Genomic DNA, 17685 nt, shown 5'->3' with positions numbered 1-17685 from the left:
ATCCATACAGGACAGGACAGATAAAATCTCTCTCGTGAAAATGAAATCTTAAGGAGAATCAAAGTGAAATGAGGAATTTAGAAGAACATGAAATTGAGATATTGAAGAGAAATCAAAATGAAATGAAGAATTCAATAGAACAAATGAAAAGCACATTTGAGAGCCTTAAAAACAGAATCAGTGAGGTAGAAGAGAGAATATTGGACTTAGAAGACAGAGCACAGGAAAGTATACAGTCAAACCAAAGAAAAGAAGAGGAAATTAGAAATCTAAAACATAGTGTTGGGAATCTACAGGACACTATTAAAAACTCCAACATTCGGGTTCTAGGAGTTCCTGAAGGCCTTTTTAGTGAGATACTAGCAGAAAACTTCCTGGGTTTGGAGGACAGAGAACATAGGACCCCCAATAAAAATGAGAAAAAGAGATCATATCCAAATTGTTAAATTTCCAATCCCATTTTTTTACATGGAAGACAGGGTGATATTATTTTGAATGGTGTGTTTCTCCTTATGTATAAAATCTGGGCCTCAAAATAGGTGAATTTATAGCTTTCTCTTCATGTGACAAGTCCAAGCGTATAATGGAAAGATGCATCCTTTGCATATCAGAGCCCAGGACAAGGCAACCATGCAGTTGAGTGAGTTGGAAGAGGAAATGGATCAGAGGATTCAAGCTGCAGAACATAAGACATGGAAAGATGTAAGTGTGGGATTGACTGGATTGGCTGTTCATTCAGCAACTCTTTACGGAGCACTTTTTATGGACAAGACCCCAAGCACTCGTATGAGCATCTGGGTGTGGGTACAACAAATCCAGGCTCCCACAAATGTTGCCATTGTTGGGTTTTCTAGTGGTGGTGTTTTTTGGAGTTGGAGTAAGAAGAAAGTGAGAGAGTAATAGAGAAAATACATAAAGCAGATAAAGTACAGCAGAGAAACAACGTGGATGATAGGCAGTGACTAGGAGAGGAGACTGCTGAGGTTGGATGACTGGTGGCAAGAAGGTGTTGTGAGAGGGAGAGCAAAGGGGCAGAGATGATGTGAGTAATGTGGCCTGAGGTGGTGGCAGAACCAGCCTTTTGTGGCGAGGAGGGGTTGACATAGCCATACCTGTCTCTCTGTCCTTGTCTGCTGCCAAGTTTAGGTCTAGATTACAATGAAATTAAAATCTGTCTTCAAACTTTGGTGTTTTGCAATATAATATACCTTCATTCAGCACTGGCAGAACTGTTTAAAGTTGAAAGTCACATGCTATCTTCAGTATTTCTTTTGAATAAATAATTATATTTTCCTCTTTAAAAGCTAATGGTTGACTAATGCTTACTGAAAACAGAAAATAGAAATATATTTCTTGGAGTGGTTAGTGTGAGGTTAAATGTTCTATTGTTATTCACTCATTTGAGCCATTATATGCTGTTGTGTTGCTTGCATTGTTTACCTTAGTAGCTTTTTATGGTAGTTTTTTTAGGTTGATGCAATATGTGAATGAAGGCAGTTTTACTTGTCTTTCTGATCTGAATGGAATGATGCTTTCTGTTTTTCTTGCCACATCACACTGGTTAGAGCAATAAAAATGATGTGAGTTGGCATGGTTGTCTACATTCAGTCTTTTGTCTTTAAATATGGTGTTAGGGGTGTGTTCATAAATCCCCTATATTAAGTGGACGTTCCTTTTTGTGCCTAGTTCACTGAGAGTCATTGCAGTTGTTGTTTTAATCAGGAATAAGTCTTGGATTTTGTCAGGTGCTTTTTCTGTGTCTTCTGAAATGATCAGGTTTATCTTCTTTTTTTTAGAGTTTTTGTTGAATTATGTTGACTGAATTACATTGACTGATTGTTGGGTGTAAAAACAAACTTGTGCTCTTGAAACAGGACTCAGTTGGCCATGATGAATTATCCTTTATATACATTGTTGAATTTAGTTTGCTAAATTTTATTTATCATATTTACATCTGAACTCATATGAGCTGTTGGCTTGTAGTTTTAATGTCTTTGATTTTGGTATCAGACAAGTTCTGGTCTCATTGCAGGAATTGTAAAATATTTCCTCCAGAGCAGTGTGCTCAAATCTGTGAAGAGTTTCTCCCAGCCACCACCATTTCTCACCTCATTGCTGCAATAACCTCTTATCTCACCCCACACCTACTTGTACAGATTGGAACTGGAATAAGCTACAGAGTGTTCATTTCCTTTATTCATTCTTTAATAAAGTATTTTTAAACTGTAACAGTAGTTATATCTTGCATCCAGATCTGTTTTGATGCTAGAAAACTGCCTAAGTTAGCACCTCACTGTCTTCATCTACCTATGGGAGTAGGCAATCCTTGTTACCTGCCTCCCCTGTAAAGCTGGATGAACTCCAGATAGCCACTTTATTTTATTTTATTTTTATTTTTTTTGACAGGAAGAGTTAGAGAGAGAGAGAGAGAGAGAAAAGGTCTTTCTTCCATTGGTTCACCCCCCAAATGGCTGATCCGAAGCCAGGAGCCAGGTGCTTCCTCCTGGTCTCCCACGCAGGTGCAGGTGCCCAAGCACTTGGGCCATCCTCCTCTGCCCTCCTGGGCCACAGCAGAGAGCTGCACTGAAAGAGGTGCAACCTGGACTAGAACCTGGCACCCATATGGGATGCCGGCACCGCAGGCGGAGGATTAGCCAAGTGAACCACGATGCCAACCCCCAGATAGCCACTTTAGAAAAAAGGGTACTAGTAGGGAAACCGTTGCTCTTCAACTAAGCATTTCACACAGATTTTTTGAATTTATATGAAGCATGTAATTGTCAAGGAGTATTTAATTGGATTATTTAATAGAATCCTCATAATAACCCATTAAGTAAATGGAGGCATGCAAGGAAGTTAAGCAACTTGCTCAGGCTCAACAGCCAGTGAGAGGGCAGTAGGAGTCCCACCTGCAGCAAGTGTGTAAATGTGGGACTGTGCACCTTGGGGGAGGTGCCCATCCTTACCCGCCTCAGACCGTTTTCTGCCCTATCTCTGGTTTTTCTTAGTATCATTTCCTGAAGTCATCTCTGTTTTCTGTCTTCCCCCACTAGAATATCAATTTGCAATGTCCCCATGTCCATGGGGCCATTCTTGATATGTCAGTAAATATTTGTACATGAGATTTCACTGGTTATAAACATAAAGCTGTTTGAATTCTGAACAGGGGATTTGCAATTATACAGTTTAATAAGAGAAAAATGAGAAGGGACATATTGGAGAAAAACCAGCTTATGGGGACATATTTACATAGAAATTTGCAATGATAGAATTTGATTTCAGATAAAGCATGCACTCTCAGAAAAAGGGCACATCCACTAACTATACCTTCCTGAGTCCTGATGACATGATGATTTAGGCACATATTGGAGCTCTTAGTTGGGCCATATCTTTTAACTAATAATGGTAGTAATCATTACTTAACAGGTGTGCTTTACCCTTTATCACAATGTAGGTATGGTCTCAGAGTTATCACTCCAGGGTGATGTATGGACGCAGGTTGGGGGGATTCTACAGTTCTTTTCACTTTTGCAGGCTCCAACTCCAGAACTCCTGCATGTTTAAAGTTATTTGGCTTCTGTCTGTCATCCCTTCCTACGCCTTCCTCCCTCCAGGTAGGAGAATTGAGGTCAGCTTTCATTTGATACAAAATGTTTTCACCTGTGGAGTCTTGAAGGCTGTTTAAGAGTTGAATCTATTTAAATCAACAAAATATTTCTGTTTTTCTTGTAGAAAAAACGCAAAGCTTAGGAAGCTCTCACTGATTTCAGACGTCAGCAGGAAACAGAAGTAGGGGATCTGCAGGGGACAATAAAAAAAACTGAAAAGGGTAAGAATGTAGCAGCCAAACTTTCAGGAACAGCCTCAGTATCAACGAGTGTCTCACGCAATGGCTAAAAACATTTGAAATTGCATTGAGGTGGCAGATAGAATCAGATTCCAGAGTCAAGCTGACTTCTTAGTAAGATTTTCTTTAAGGGCACTTGAGTTTCTCCTCCATTTCCAGAGGCCACCTAGCTTTTCCATAGATTTAAAAAATGTTTCTGATCCCTTGAAGAGTTGTCCATCAAACCCCACTTTGATTCCTTTCATTGGCACCAACCAGGTACCCTTCAGTCCCCTTTGCTGAGTGCACTGCACACTTCTTGACAGTTTGTGGCACTGTCCCTCTTGGTCCTGAGCTTCTATTCCCCTACTCCTAGTTAACTGGTAGCTCGTCTGTGAATATTAGTCACATAATGCCTATTGCTCCTTAAATAGAAAGCCCCAGACCTAAGGGACCCCTCCTGATCAGCCAGAGACAGGGAAGAACTTGCTGAGGTATCAGCAGAGGTGTGATCTGGTTTGGGCTTTGGCGGTTTCATTCAGTCATGTGCTGTCAGACATTTAATAAGTGACTCTGAAGTGGGATGCAGAGAGATGAGAGGGATTTCTAAAGTTTGCTGATTTCCGTGGTATAAAAGACTCCCACCATTATTAATTTCACACTACCAAGTTGACATGACTAAATGCAGAACTGGGGAGAGATGCTTACTTAGATGCTCACCCACTGGTACAAGTTGTCTCCAGTACAGCATTCCACTCCATTGTTACATGTGGGCTGTTTGCAGACCTAGTAGTTAAAATGAAAACAGGTAATTAAAAAACAATTGGTTCTGAATGTGACAATAAGATTGAGTGACAATTAATTGTATTTTGCAAACTATTCTGAGTTAAACCTCTGGCAAGATTAAGAATTCTCCCCAATAGCCTTCTTGGAAAATTGTCACCAACGTCAACCTTATGTTGACTTTTTATACCTATATACTCTGCCCAGTCTCCTGCTTGTGCCAAAGCCACAGATTCTGCAAGTCATTGGTTTTACTTATTCCTGTGGCTTCCAGAATCTTTAGACTAACACAGTGTATGCAATACGAGACACAGAGCTTCTTGCCCTGCTATCCTGATGTCATCTATGGTGAAAACCAAATGGCTCTGAACGGAAGCTGTGAGTTGGGAGTAACTGATGAAAACTGAGTCCTTGTTCAAGCTATAACGGTTTCTGCCTGCAGCTCCGTTCTGACTGTTGTTAATTTCTTATCTGTAAGAAAAGGGTTGATGATGAACTGTCCTGCCCAACCACAATAACTTGAATTTCATTAACTATAGTTTGTTAAGCTTTTTATAATTTAGAAAATTTAATTCTCAAACTTTTTCCCAGGAAGGTGTAAATATCCTACTTTTTCAGATACTGAGTTCCAGAGAGGTTGAGCAACTTCTTCAAAGTCACACAGCCAGTACCCCGTGGAGTTGTCTTACTGCAGTTTGTGCTTTCATACTTATAATAGGCTTTGTGCCTGCCTGATGTCGTTCTTATGCAAAACAGTAAGATGATTTATGACAGTATGTTAAAGGGTGTAAACAACCCTAAAAAGTTTACTGAAATTGATTACATTTGCCAATAACATATGCCACTTATTCTGAGAAATCCATTTTTTAAAAATAGATTTATTTATTTATTTGAATGGCAGAATTACAGAGAGAGCAAAAAAGAGAGAGATTTTCTATCTGCTATTTCACCTCCCAGATGGCTGCAAAGCCTGGGGCTGGCCCAGACAGAAACCAGGAGCCTGGAACTCCATCTGAGTCTCCCACTTGGGTGTCAAGGGCCTAACTACTTGGGCCATCTTCTGTTGCTTTCCCAGGCACATTAGAAAGGAACTGGATTGGAAGTAGAGCAGTGAGACTGCAACCAGTGCTTTTATGGGATGCTGGTGTTGCAGGCTGCAGTGTAACCCACTTTGCCACAGCAGTGATCCCAAGAAGTCAACTTTACTCACAGTTTTTTTTTTTTTGAAGTCATAATTCATCTTGAAATCATTGGCTCTTCTCAGTCACCATCAGCCGCATAGCAGTTGAGACACAGCTGACTGTAAAAGCCTTTTGGTTTCTGTGTGGGTACAAGGGTACAAACTGATGAGGTCTTTACTAATTATATACTGAATTGATCTTCTGTATATAAAGATAATTGGAAATGAAAAAAAAAACCTGGTGTTAAATTGGAAATGGCATAGAAAATTAATTTAAAAAAATATTATGTAGGATCTCTGTCTTTAATGTGCTGTACACTGTTATTTAATGCTATAACTAGTACTCCAATGGTAGTTTTTTCACTTTGTGTTGCTATATGGGGCAAACTGTTGAAATCTTTACCTAATATATACTAAACTGATCTTCTGTATATAAAGAGAATTGAAAATGAATCTTGATGTGAATGGAAGGGGAGAGGGAGCGGGAAAGGGGAGGGTTGCGGGCGGGAGGGAAGTTATGGGGGGGAAGCCATTGTAACCCATAAGCTGTACTTTGGAAATTTATATTCATTAAATAAAAGTTTAATAAATGAAAAAAAATGGAAATAAATTAAAAATATAAAAATACCTGGGAAGATAGAATTGAAAGACAAGTTTACCTTGTGGCAAAAAAAAAGCTGAAATAAAAAAAAAAAGCCTTTTGTTGATATATGTGGCAAGGTAAAGTCCAGTGTCAAAGATCTTAGCCCTGATGAAGTACAGAAACGTTGGGATCAGTGCATAAATGTTCCATAAGTGAACACCCCAAGTCCACATAGTTCCCAGGGGATGTGAGCTATTTGTTGGAGAGATATTTTTTGTTTTCCATGTTATAAGTGCTCCTGAACAGTTGATTCCAGTAATACTAATGACCCAACCAACAAGCAATGCTTGTGTATTTTTTTAAAGGTTTATTTTATTAATTTGAAAGAGAGAGTTACAGAGAGAGGTAGAGACAGAGAGAAAGGTCTTCCATCTACTGGTTCACTCCCCAGATGGCCACAATGGCTGGAGCTGCGCTGATCTGAAGCCAGGAGCCAGGAGCTTCTTCTGGTCTCCCATATGGGTGTGGGGGCCGAAGGACTTGAGCCATCTTCTACTGCTTTCCCAGGCCACAGCAGAGAGCTTGATCAGAAGAGGAGCAGCTGGGACTAGAACCAGTGCCCATATGGGATGCCAGTGCTTCAGGTCAGGCCTTTAACCCACTGTGCCACAGCACCGGCCCCAGTGCTTCTGTATTTATATAATTGTGTTGTGTGTGTCTAGGTTCATGTCATGCACAGGCTTTGATTTTATTGATTGGATAAGCATTTCTTGAGTGTGCCAAGGAGAAAACATAGGTAAATCTGACATGAATTCTGCTTTTAAAAAGTCTTCCACTTTAGAAGGGAGAGTAAGACATTCCTAAATACTTACAACACAGAGCAAGAAATATTAAGTATGCAATTTATAAAGTTGAACATAGAGGTTTAGACTTGCATGGAACATAAGTGAAAAAAGCTAGAATTGAGTTGTTTACTAGTTGAGCAGTTTCCAAAAATGGCCTTTCAGTTGTTTTCAAGAAAATCCATTTAATGCTTAAATCTTTTGTAAATGCTTAAATTATTTAAAACAAACCTACAAATCCTTATGCATTTTATGTAGGTTAGTAATATACAAAATAGTATATGCTGAAAATTTAAGATGTCTATAATTTTCATGTCTTTATTCAAGGATACCCCTACCTTTATCCAAAGCAATCCGAAGTGAATTTGTAATTCAACAGCTTTCATTTGCTCTTTCAGCTTGAAGAACAATCAAAACACATAAGTCAAAAGGAAGATGTGGCAGCACTAAAAAAACAAATTTATGATTTATCAATGATAAGAATCACTTTTTTTAACCTACATTTCCTGTTAGACAACAAAAACTTAATCCTGCTGCTATGTCACTGTTCCAGGAAAGAAGCTTAAAGAGAAATGAATAGGCCAATCAGAGAAGGTCTTTAAATGTCTGCGAGCAAAGGTATTATTTATACTGGCTTTTGGCCTCAGTGATATGCCACCCATTGTGAATGCTGTTATTTGTTTTTTTATTCAAAGTAATAAAGACTTCCCACAAATAGGTAAATGCCATTCTTATCACCTCAGCTCTTTTGCATCCAGGCTTTTTGCAAAGGATGTAATTGCCTTGCCCTCCCTCCAACTTTTCTATTTCAGCCCATTTTACATCTTCTGCTGACCATATCTTTATTAATTCGGTTGTTGGAGTTGAGAACATTTACATCTGTTTTGCTCTTATTTTCTTTCCTTTGATTTTAGATTGATTCCAAAATGTTAAAGTAAGTAAAGAACACTTTCTTTATTATGACCTTCAGTACTAGGTCGTAGGCTTGCATTTCTTCATTCATTTTCCCTATATGACTCAAAAGAAGGTTCCAGAGTCTGGTCAAGTGAATTCCCTGTATACCTTAGCAGTTCCAAATGTTGATGCACCTTAGTTGCCTTTATATTGGATAATGACTTCTTAAAGAGTTACTTGTTTTTTTTAGACTTTCTGATTGAGTTATTGGTTTCTGGTTGTATGGAGAAACCACCAGGGCATGGATTCGGCATAACAGTTGAGACACCCTCATTTATATTGGAGTGTTTGGGTTCAAATCTCTCCTCTACTCCTGGTTCCAGCTTCCTGCTAAGGTGCCCCTTAGAGGACAGAAGGTGACGGCCCAAATACCAGGGGTACCTACCACCCACATGGAAGCCCTGGATGGAGTTCCTGTCTCCTTGCTTTGGCCTGGCCCAGCCCTGGCTGTTGAGGGCATTTGGGAGGTGAACCAGCAGATGAGAGAAAGTCAGTCTCCCCTCTCCCCCTCCCAAATAAAGAAAATAAGTTTTTTTAAAAAACTGTACCATCTTCATGATATCAGTGATATTTTAAGACTTCTTATTTATTTTTCCCAATTCGTGAAATTTGTTTTATTTTTCTCCCTGGAAATAGTAATTTTGAAATCCATGACATTTCAGTTCTTAACAGGACTGACTGGGACTTGATACCCATATGTTGTCCCTGAACTTATTTTCATTGGGTCTTTCACTGAATTGTAACACTTTTTTTTTTTGACAGGCAGAGTGGACAGTGAGAGAGAGAGACAGAGAGAAAGGTCTTCCTTTGCTGTTGGTTCACCCTCCAATGGCCGCCCTGGCCAGCGCGCTGCAGCCGGTGCATTGCGCTGATCCGAAGGCAGGAGCCAGGTGTTTCCTCCTGGTCTCCCATGGGGTGCAGGGCCCAAGCACTTGGGCCATCCTCCTCTGCACTCCCGGGGCACAGCAGAGAGCTGGACTGGAAGAGGGGCAACCGGGACAGAATCCGGCGCCCCGACCGGGACTAGAACCCGGTGTGCCAGTGCCGCAGGCTGAGGATTAGCCTATTGAGCCGCGGCGCCGGCTGAATTGTAACACTTTTGTGTTACAGTTTTTCTTCTTTTGGGTGTTCATTCTCATTTTGGTATGGTACATTCCTGGGGGACATTCTTTGGAAAGGGTATGTGAGAAATAAAATTTCTCAATTTTTTAAATATTTGAATATATCTGCATGCCCCTCACAATTTATTGAAAACTTGTCTATAGAGCCCACTCCTCTGGAATTTGTTCATTTAGGTCTTTGTAGCTCTGTCTCCCTCTCTTTCTATGGCTCTCTCTCTTGCTGTTTTTGTTGTTGTTGTTTGTTTGTTTTCTAAATACCTGGCAATCCTTGATGATCTCTGTGATCTCAGTTTAAAGGGAAGGTTATATTGGTTATTTTAGGGAACTAGTGTGGGAGTCCCTTGCAACCAAACAACCTGTTTACCTCCAGGCTTCTCCCCTGAGAAGTGTTTTCTGAGAGCTCAGTGTGAAGCTGGCTGTCAGCCCCACATACAGAACGTGTGGGGCAGGGATATTCAGAGAGAAGCTCCGGCTTTCCTTATGGGAGTCATTCATTCCCTTTTAAAATGACAAGCTCTGCCTTGTTGCCTTTGGAATCGATTCCGGCCGGCTGCTGTTCTTGCTGGGGGAAGGGTCTGGAGAAGTATCTTGGTATTACAACTGAAGCTCTGCTTCTGATCCCAGCCCTCTGGGTGCAGCCAACCACGTGCTGTCTTCTGTGTTCTGGGGTAGAGCCTTCAGCACACTTTTGGATTTCCCTGGGAGGACATTTCCATCCAGTTTCCATTTTCCAGAAATGTGTCTAAGTCACTTGACTATTCATCAGCCCCTCTTCCATGACATCCATTTCCTTTGGTATTTCAGTTTTAATTCTGTTTCAGAAAGGAGAAAATAAAATCATGTGTTCAGTCCAGCACCTTGAACCAGAGGCCTCTAGGGATTTTTTTTTTAAAGAAAAATACAGAAATTTCCCAACATACTGAATTATTTTAAGCGCAAAACTTATAATGTTAAAGTCATAGGATTTATTGTAAAAAACAGTCTATCTTATAATAGCTACTGTTAATTGCACAGATTGTGTAAAATGACTTTTGTAGCTCCCATTAAGTAAAGTAGGTGTTCAAAGGTTTCATCTCAGTTAATTTGCCCAAAAACTTTCTAAAGCCTCTATTGTAGTTTGGTGCCTAATGGCAAGTATAAAACAACAACAACGGAAGGATGGCCTTGAGGATGTAGATTTTTGATAATGTAATAACTTATAATAATTTGAAATTACTATGAATTGACCATCAGTTCTTTGAGCACTAAGATCTGAGGAATAGTAGAAAAGTGGGAGTGATATGTGGGAGGATCCAGTTCACTTCACTTCATTTCTCCCAGGCTAAAGACACTAAATCTAATATCTTGTACTTCTTCTTTTCTCTAGGAAAATCAGAAAGTTAAAAAAGATCTTTTAGAAGCACAGACAAGCATAGCCTTCCTTCAGAGTGAATTAGATTCTCTGAGAAGTGATTATGCTAACAGAGTCTGAACTCTGAGAGGTATGGAACTCTGCATTTTATTTTTCAGTTTGGGTGCATTGTTTGCTGAGCGGATCATCTGTGTGTGTGAATCTCGGTTCTGTAAGATTAAAGGAGTGCCCGTTAACTTTATTTGTATGGCCTTTTTTTCTTTAATAAATATAAATTTCCAAAGTACAGTTTATGGATTACAATGACTTTTCCCCCCTCATAACTTCCCTCCCACCCACAACCCTCCCCTCTCCCACTCCCTCTCCCCTTCCATTCACATCAAGATTCATTTTCAATTCTCTTTATATACAGGAGATCAATTTAGTATATACTAAGTAAAGATTTCAACAGTTTGCACCCACACAGAAACATAAAGTGTAAAATACTGTTTGAGTACTAGTTAGAGCATTAATTCATACTTTCTATTTTTCTTTCAGTGTCACAACTCTTAGTTCTCTATGTTTTCAATTATTTTAAAGGGACAAATTAATTTGTTTAATTATTGGCTGTCTAGGCCAGTGTAGGGCTTGCTTAGTAAAATGGTTGAATTCTCTGGGAGCTAGAAGAATAAAGCTAAAATGTCAAGAGTCGGTGCTTATTAAAGCTCTTTGCAGGCAGGAATCCTGACCATAAAACATAAACAAGGGAAAAGGAGATTTGTTAGGCAAGTACTTTTATTTTTTAATTTCTTCATTTTGCAGCATGGCATTAATAACCCCTGCTACATTCACATACACACACATGTATATAATGGATGTGTACATGGGTGCTTGTAGAGGGATATATAAGTATAGAACGTATAGACATTTATATATGTGTGTGTCTCAGTACATGTACACTGGGGGGAAATATACGTTTTACTTTTTTTTCCACAAACGTTAATCAGAGTTAAGGTCTTATAACAGAAAACAATAAAACATTTATTAAGTATTTACTATATACAGGTCCCTGAGCTAGAGAAGGAGTTATGAGTTTGAAGTAAATAAAAAAAAAGGTGTGGTCTGTGCTTTTTGAAAACTTAAGTTTATTTGAAAGAAGGAAAGTTACAGACATGAACAGTGTCAGAAATAATATCACCTACAGTGTCACAGCTGGGTTTCATTGGTGTAGTACCACAGAAGAGTTTTCTTTCCAATTAGAAGAGCTGAAGAATTTTTTTAAAAGCAGAGACTTGGGGAACAGGTTTGTGCTGGGCAAGTGGGGAGGAAGCAGCCCTGAGGGCAGCACCAGCAACAGGAAGCTGCTGGCACTGCCATGGCCAGCAGCTGTGCTCAGCTGGACAGGTGTAACTCCTTCTACCCCCAGGATCCTAGGGGAGAGGCACTTCCAGGGTGCACACGTTATACCTGGGGAAAGAGAGTGTCACAGGTGTTCCAGGTGAGGCAACAGCCAAAGCCAGGGCAAGAACATAGGGGAGGATAAGGCTGGTTTGGAGAGAGGTGGTCAGGCCACTGAATAGAAAGAGAGATTTTGAAGGGGAAGGCAACATGCAAAGAAATAAATAGTTGAAACGTTAGTTTAAGACTATAACATAAGGGCCCAGAATTTTTGGTTAAGGAATTTGAATTCCTACAGTCAGTCGAGAAGTTTTAGCTTTACCGTCCAGGATTTTTGTGCACACACTTGGAAGCCCAAGAGTTTTGGAAAGCTGGTGATGGAGTTTGTCTGCTGAGCAGTGGGGCTTTTGGGTGACAGTGAGTACACCTGTTCTGAGTGCAGTTTGAGGAAGAGGCCCAGGGCTTCCATAATAAAGCAACAGAGGCAGTAAAACTGGAGTCGCTGGAGATCCCAGAAAGCCTGGTTCTGTGGTTTTTGGGTGAGGTGGGGAGGAAAAGCAGGGGTGAGGTTAAGTTAGGGAAAGGACAAAGAGTCACAGGAAAAGAGAAACCAAGTGGAGTTGAAATCCATGCATACTTTTTAAAATAACACACATTTGTCTTCAGTGTAGGGACTTCAGATTATTTTGGACCAAAATGAACTTATATTTTAATTCAATTTCCATGAACTTTTTAAAGTCGATTTCTGTAAGGCTTGGAGTGGGCAGAGAAGTTCAGAGGAATGAAGGGACGCTATACCACGCCTGCCTGTGGAGAGGGGGGTCAGGAGCAGACCTGGGCTCAAAATTAAGTTCCAGTGAGGAAAATAACCAGGCCGCTGGGTGCTGAATGTGGCAGAGGAGGGTGGAACCTGGCAGGAGGACACATGGGGTGTGGGTGTGCTTGTGGAGTCTTAGGAGAGGTTGCTGATGTCACAGAAGAACAGGGCAGGAGCACAGATAAGGCAGGACCAGGGTCAAGGACACACATCTTTGAGAAAAGGTGAGCAAGTGCCTGGGAGGTAGGTGCAAGGAAGGCAGGACTTGACACTTGATTCCCATTCAAACATAAAATATAATTTTACAGGGATCTGGAAATAATCCGAGAATACACAGAAGATCGAAATAGTCTTGAGAGGCAAATTGAAATACTCCAGTAAGTTTTCATATAAAACCCTCATTACATTTGCATTCCACTTTTCTTTTGTTAATAAAACACATACCACGTACAACACAAGTTGTCCTATTTGGAGTCTGGGTTCACAAGTCAGTGTGTGTGTTTCACTACAGTGCCTTCCATGCATCTACCAGGTTTGTGATCTTTCTAATCCTAAGTAAATTACTCAAATGCAAGAAATAGTGTATTCTTCCCTGAAAGTCCTCGCAAGTCTGCTGATGTGAGCATATGTCTGCATGATGCCTCAGTAAAGAGTAATGGCCCTCATCTCTCAGCTTTCTCTGCTGTTCTCTACGTTGAGAGTCGGCCAGACTTCTCACGTTGGTACCTGCAAGACGTGTGCCTCTGCAATCGTTCTTGAGTTGCTGTCCTACTGCGCTACAGCGCTGGCCCCTAGAGGCCTATTTTTCTTAGGTTTTCTTATTTTCTCGCTATGTAGAAATATTACTCCTGCGCTGTCAACTTCATAATGAAGTCACAATGAGTCCATACTCTGAGGGCCTTGCCCGCCCAGCCTCCACCTCCCCATCTACTGTCTTTATTTTCTACCAAGGCAGTATTTTCTTCTCGTTTAAGTTCCTTCAAACCAATCACAGTCAGACTTGATGGAATTTTTGTTGTTGTTGTTACCGTTTCGAATGCTTCTTAGGCCTCACCTGTGGCAGCTATGGCGTTCAGTGACTACAACAATCCTGGGATTCTCTTATTCATTCCTTTGGTTAACAGGTTTCTCAGTCAGCACCTTTTCAGGTCTGGTGTTCCAGGAGCCAGGGCAAGAACCACAAGCAGAAGGGTGGGGGGTCTTCCTCTGCATGAAGCTCATTTGGGGAGAAAAACAGAAACTGGCCAAGTGTTCAGACATAAATATGCAATGCCAATGGGAGAGGCGTGGTAAAGGAAAGGCACCTGTGCCCTGAGGGAGGCCTTGACCTCTCCAGGAAGGGCATCAATGTGTTCCCAGAGGAAGTGAGGACAGAGCCGAGCTCTGAAGGGTGAAGTGGCCTGAAACAAGGGAAGATTAGCCACTCTGTGAGGCAGCAACCCGGCTGTTGTCCTCCCCGTGCAGAAGGGGCAGCTCAGGCTCTGAAGGAAACGTGACGCCCAGAACGTCACAAGGAAGCAAGCTCCTGTGTTGGGATCTGAGCCCGAAGTTGTCTGAGATCAACACCAACCTGCATACCTGGTACAAGACAGTGCCTGATGGAACAGCGCCAGGCCAGGCGTAGCCAGGAGGACAAAGAAAGCATGATGTCACATCGCATCCACGCCAGCTACTGGAGTGGGAGAGCCGGCCCTCGGGCTCAGGCATCCGGGGGGCTCCCTGAGCTGCCGAGGTCCACAGCATTGCCAATTCATTCCTAAAACACCCTGAGACCTCCGAAGAAAGATAACAAATCAAGTAAATTGTTGTACTTTGAATAAAGAATTAGATCTCGATGAATGAGATGTGAAGGGAAGTGGTAGAAAGTTGCAAAAGGGGGTGAGCGATTCCACATTCTGAAGGCCGGATATGGAACAGTAGTGGAGGTATTGATCCGCATTTTACTCATTATCTGTCTCTTTACACTGCAGAACAGCGAACCGGAGCTTCGTGACAGTAACGACGGTCTTAGGAGTGCCCCTGAAAACAGCTGCAGCGAGTTCAGCAGATCCTTGGTATACCATCTCATTTTACGATGCATTTCAGTCCTTGTAGTATTAGAATAATTTGAAGGGGATGAAAATAATTTAACTTCTTAGAGAATACTTTCATGTAGATCCTTATAATGAGAAGTTCTTTCCATAGAAAAGCAAAAGACAATATTTTTTCCGAATTTAAAAAAAAATATATGTTACCCTGCTGCAGAAATAAATGCCTCCACATCAACCAAGTCTTTTGTTAGATCGTTTAGAACTAAAGAAAGGTGCATAAAATATGAGCTTTGCCTTGAGTGTTTGATGTGATAGCAAGTTAAGATGTATGCAGATAGTGTAAGAACAAGTGGAAAATCTCATGGAAGCAGAAATAAAATATCGCTCACTTGAAAGGAGGGAGAGAGGGACCAATGCTGTGGTGCAGTGGGTTAAAGCCCTGGCATGCAGTGCGGGCATCCCATATTGGCGCCGGTTTGAGTCCCAGCAGCTCTCCTTTCAATCCAGCTCTCTGCTATGGCCTGGGAAAGCAGTAGAAAAAGACCCAAGTGCTTGGGCTCCTGCACCTGCATGGGTGACCTGGAAGAAGCTCCTTGGTTCCTGGATTCAGATAAGCTCAGCTCTGGTCATTGTGGCCATTTGGGGAGTGAACCACAGATGGAAGACCTGGCGCTCGCGCTCTCTCTCTCTCTCTCTCTCTCTGGCTCTACCTCTCTCTGTAACTCTGTCTTTCAAACAAATAAAATGAATCTAAAAAAAAAAAGAGTGAGAGAGTGCTTCAGGCTGGTTGATTGATTTAGTCACATTGAATATTCTTTATGGTAGTGATATCATCAGCATAGGAGCTATGGTTTGAAAAGATTTAAGTCCAAGGAAGTTGGTATTCCAGGTTCCTAGCAAATCTGGCAAATTAGAGTACCTGCTTAATGAAATATGCAGTAGTGTTTAGACTTAAGATTAGATGACAAAGAGAGAAGATTGGTTATCTTTGCTGCAATTTTCCACTTGATTTTCACGCTTAGTTTTTATCATAATATGCATTTTCTGTGGACTTTTTGAAGATGGTGTGTGTGTGTGTGTGTGTGTGAGAGAGAGAGAGAGAGAGAGAGAGAGAGAGAAAGAGAGAGAGAGAAATGTTTACATGGAATAACATATAATTACTTATATATTATCGTGTAAATAACATATCACCAGGGAATACAATTTCTAGAAGCAATCTTAAATTTAATGGTCATTCTCTTCAACCTCTGGGTTATGACAGGTATGTTAACATCTGTTTGTTTTTTAATTTGAATTCTAGATCAAATAAAAGGAAGGTCAATTTCCATACAGATGAATTAAAATAATGTAATATATTTGGGGCTCTAATTTCTTTTTTCTAGGATCTTACTTTAAAGTTCTGAGACATGAACCATGTAAAAATTACAAATAAAATAAAAGATATTTTGATGTCATTTGATGCCCTACCATTCCTTTGTTCCCTAATTCCATGTAACAAGATGTGGATTCTGTAGGAGATGTTTCAGGGAAGCCTGTGAGGTTACTGCAGATGACATTGCAGTTTATGTAGTACAGGAACTTGAAACTGTTGTCACGGTCTGTAAGTGTCTAAGAAGTCTTGTGAGTTGTGCCCAGGCAAAGGAAACCCTTGAAACAGAAATCTGGCTAGTGGCTATTCATGAGCTACAACACTGAAGGAGTCACATAGACTTATCAAATGTTAGAATTTAGTACTATTTAATCAATATCAAGCGAAAGACTTGTGGGCTATATTTCGTGAGACCTACTAATAAACACTTAAAAAGTACTTCTGTGTTTGTGTATGTGTACACACATTTGTCTAGTGTTCCTAGTTAAGTTATTCTTGTAGGATTCTTGAGTTTGCAGATGAAAATGAAAGCATAAATAAAAGGTTTCCAGCTCTCTATTTCTTTGCAACTTTATGACTCAGTGTTCAAGTAATTTTCTTTTGGGTAGGTTTGGTATAAAACATATCCTTGTGATAGCAATTGGTCAAGTTGCCATTCCAGAAAGCAAGGCTTATTGGTGATCTTTTTTTTTTTTAAAGATTTATTTATTTATGGGGCTGGTGCTGCAGCATAGTGGGTAAAGCCACCACCTGCAGTGTTGGCCTCCCATATGGGCACCAGTTGGGTCCTGGCTGCTCCACTTTTGCTCCAGCTCTCTGTTATGGTCTTGAAAAGCAGAAGATGGCCCAACTCATTGGGCCTCTGCCCCGATCTGGGAGACCCAGATGAAGCTCCTGGCCTCTGGCTTCAGCTCAGCTTAGCTCTGGCCATTGCAGCCATTTGGGTAGTGAACCAATGGATGGAAGATAGCTATTTATTTATTTATTTGAAAGGCAGAGTTACAGAGAGGGAGAGAGAGAGAGAGAGAGAGAGACAGAGAGGTGTCTTTCATTTGCTTGTTCACTGGCCAAATGGCCATATCAGCTGGGGCTAGGCCAGGCCAGAGCCAGGAGCCTGGAGCTTCCAGGTCTCCCACATAAGAGCAGGGGCACAAGCAATTGAGCCATTTTCTGCTGCCTTCCCATGCCATAGACAGAGAGCTGGAATGGAAATGGAACAGCCAGGTCTCGAACTGGTGCCTATATAGGATGCTGGTGTTACAGGGGGTGGCTTTACTTGCTATGCCACAGCACCAGCCCCTGGTGATCTGTTAAATAAAAAACTTTGATGACTTATTGATTTATAGGCAACTGAGAACTCTTGTTATTGAGCAAAATGGATTTTTAAAAATGAATAGGTGTGATTCAATATTTCTGGAGTACTATTGAAGATCAGTTCTAAGCAAATAGGTG

The 17685-nt window shown here is 40.9% G+C and overlaps 1 pseudogene; it reads left to right on the top strand.

Annotated features, from left to right (window-relative positions):
• Nucleotides 1-615: 615 nt before the first annotated feature.
• The window catches only part of LOC133754732 (ras and EF-hand domain-containing protein-like), a 41621-nt pseudogene continuing 24551 nt past the window's right edge, over nucleotides 616-17685 (top strand).

Source organism: Lepus europaeus, unplaced genomic scaffold, assembly GCF_033115175.1.
Source record: "Lepus europaeus isolate LE1 unplaced genomic scaffold, mLepTim1.pri SCAFFOLD_29, whole genome shotgun sequence".
Classification (NCBI taxonomy): Eukaryota; Metazoa; Chordata; class Mammalia; order Lagomorpha; family Leporidae; genus Lepus; species Lepus europaeus.
This window is presented reverse-complemented; position numbering and strand designations above follow the sequence as displayed.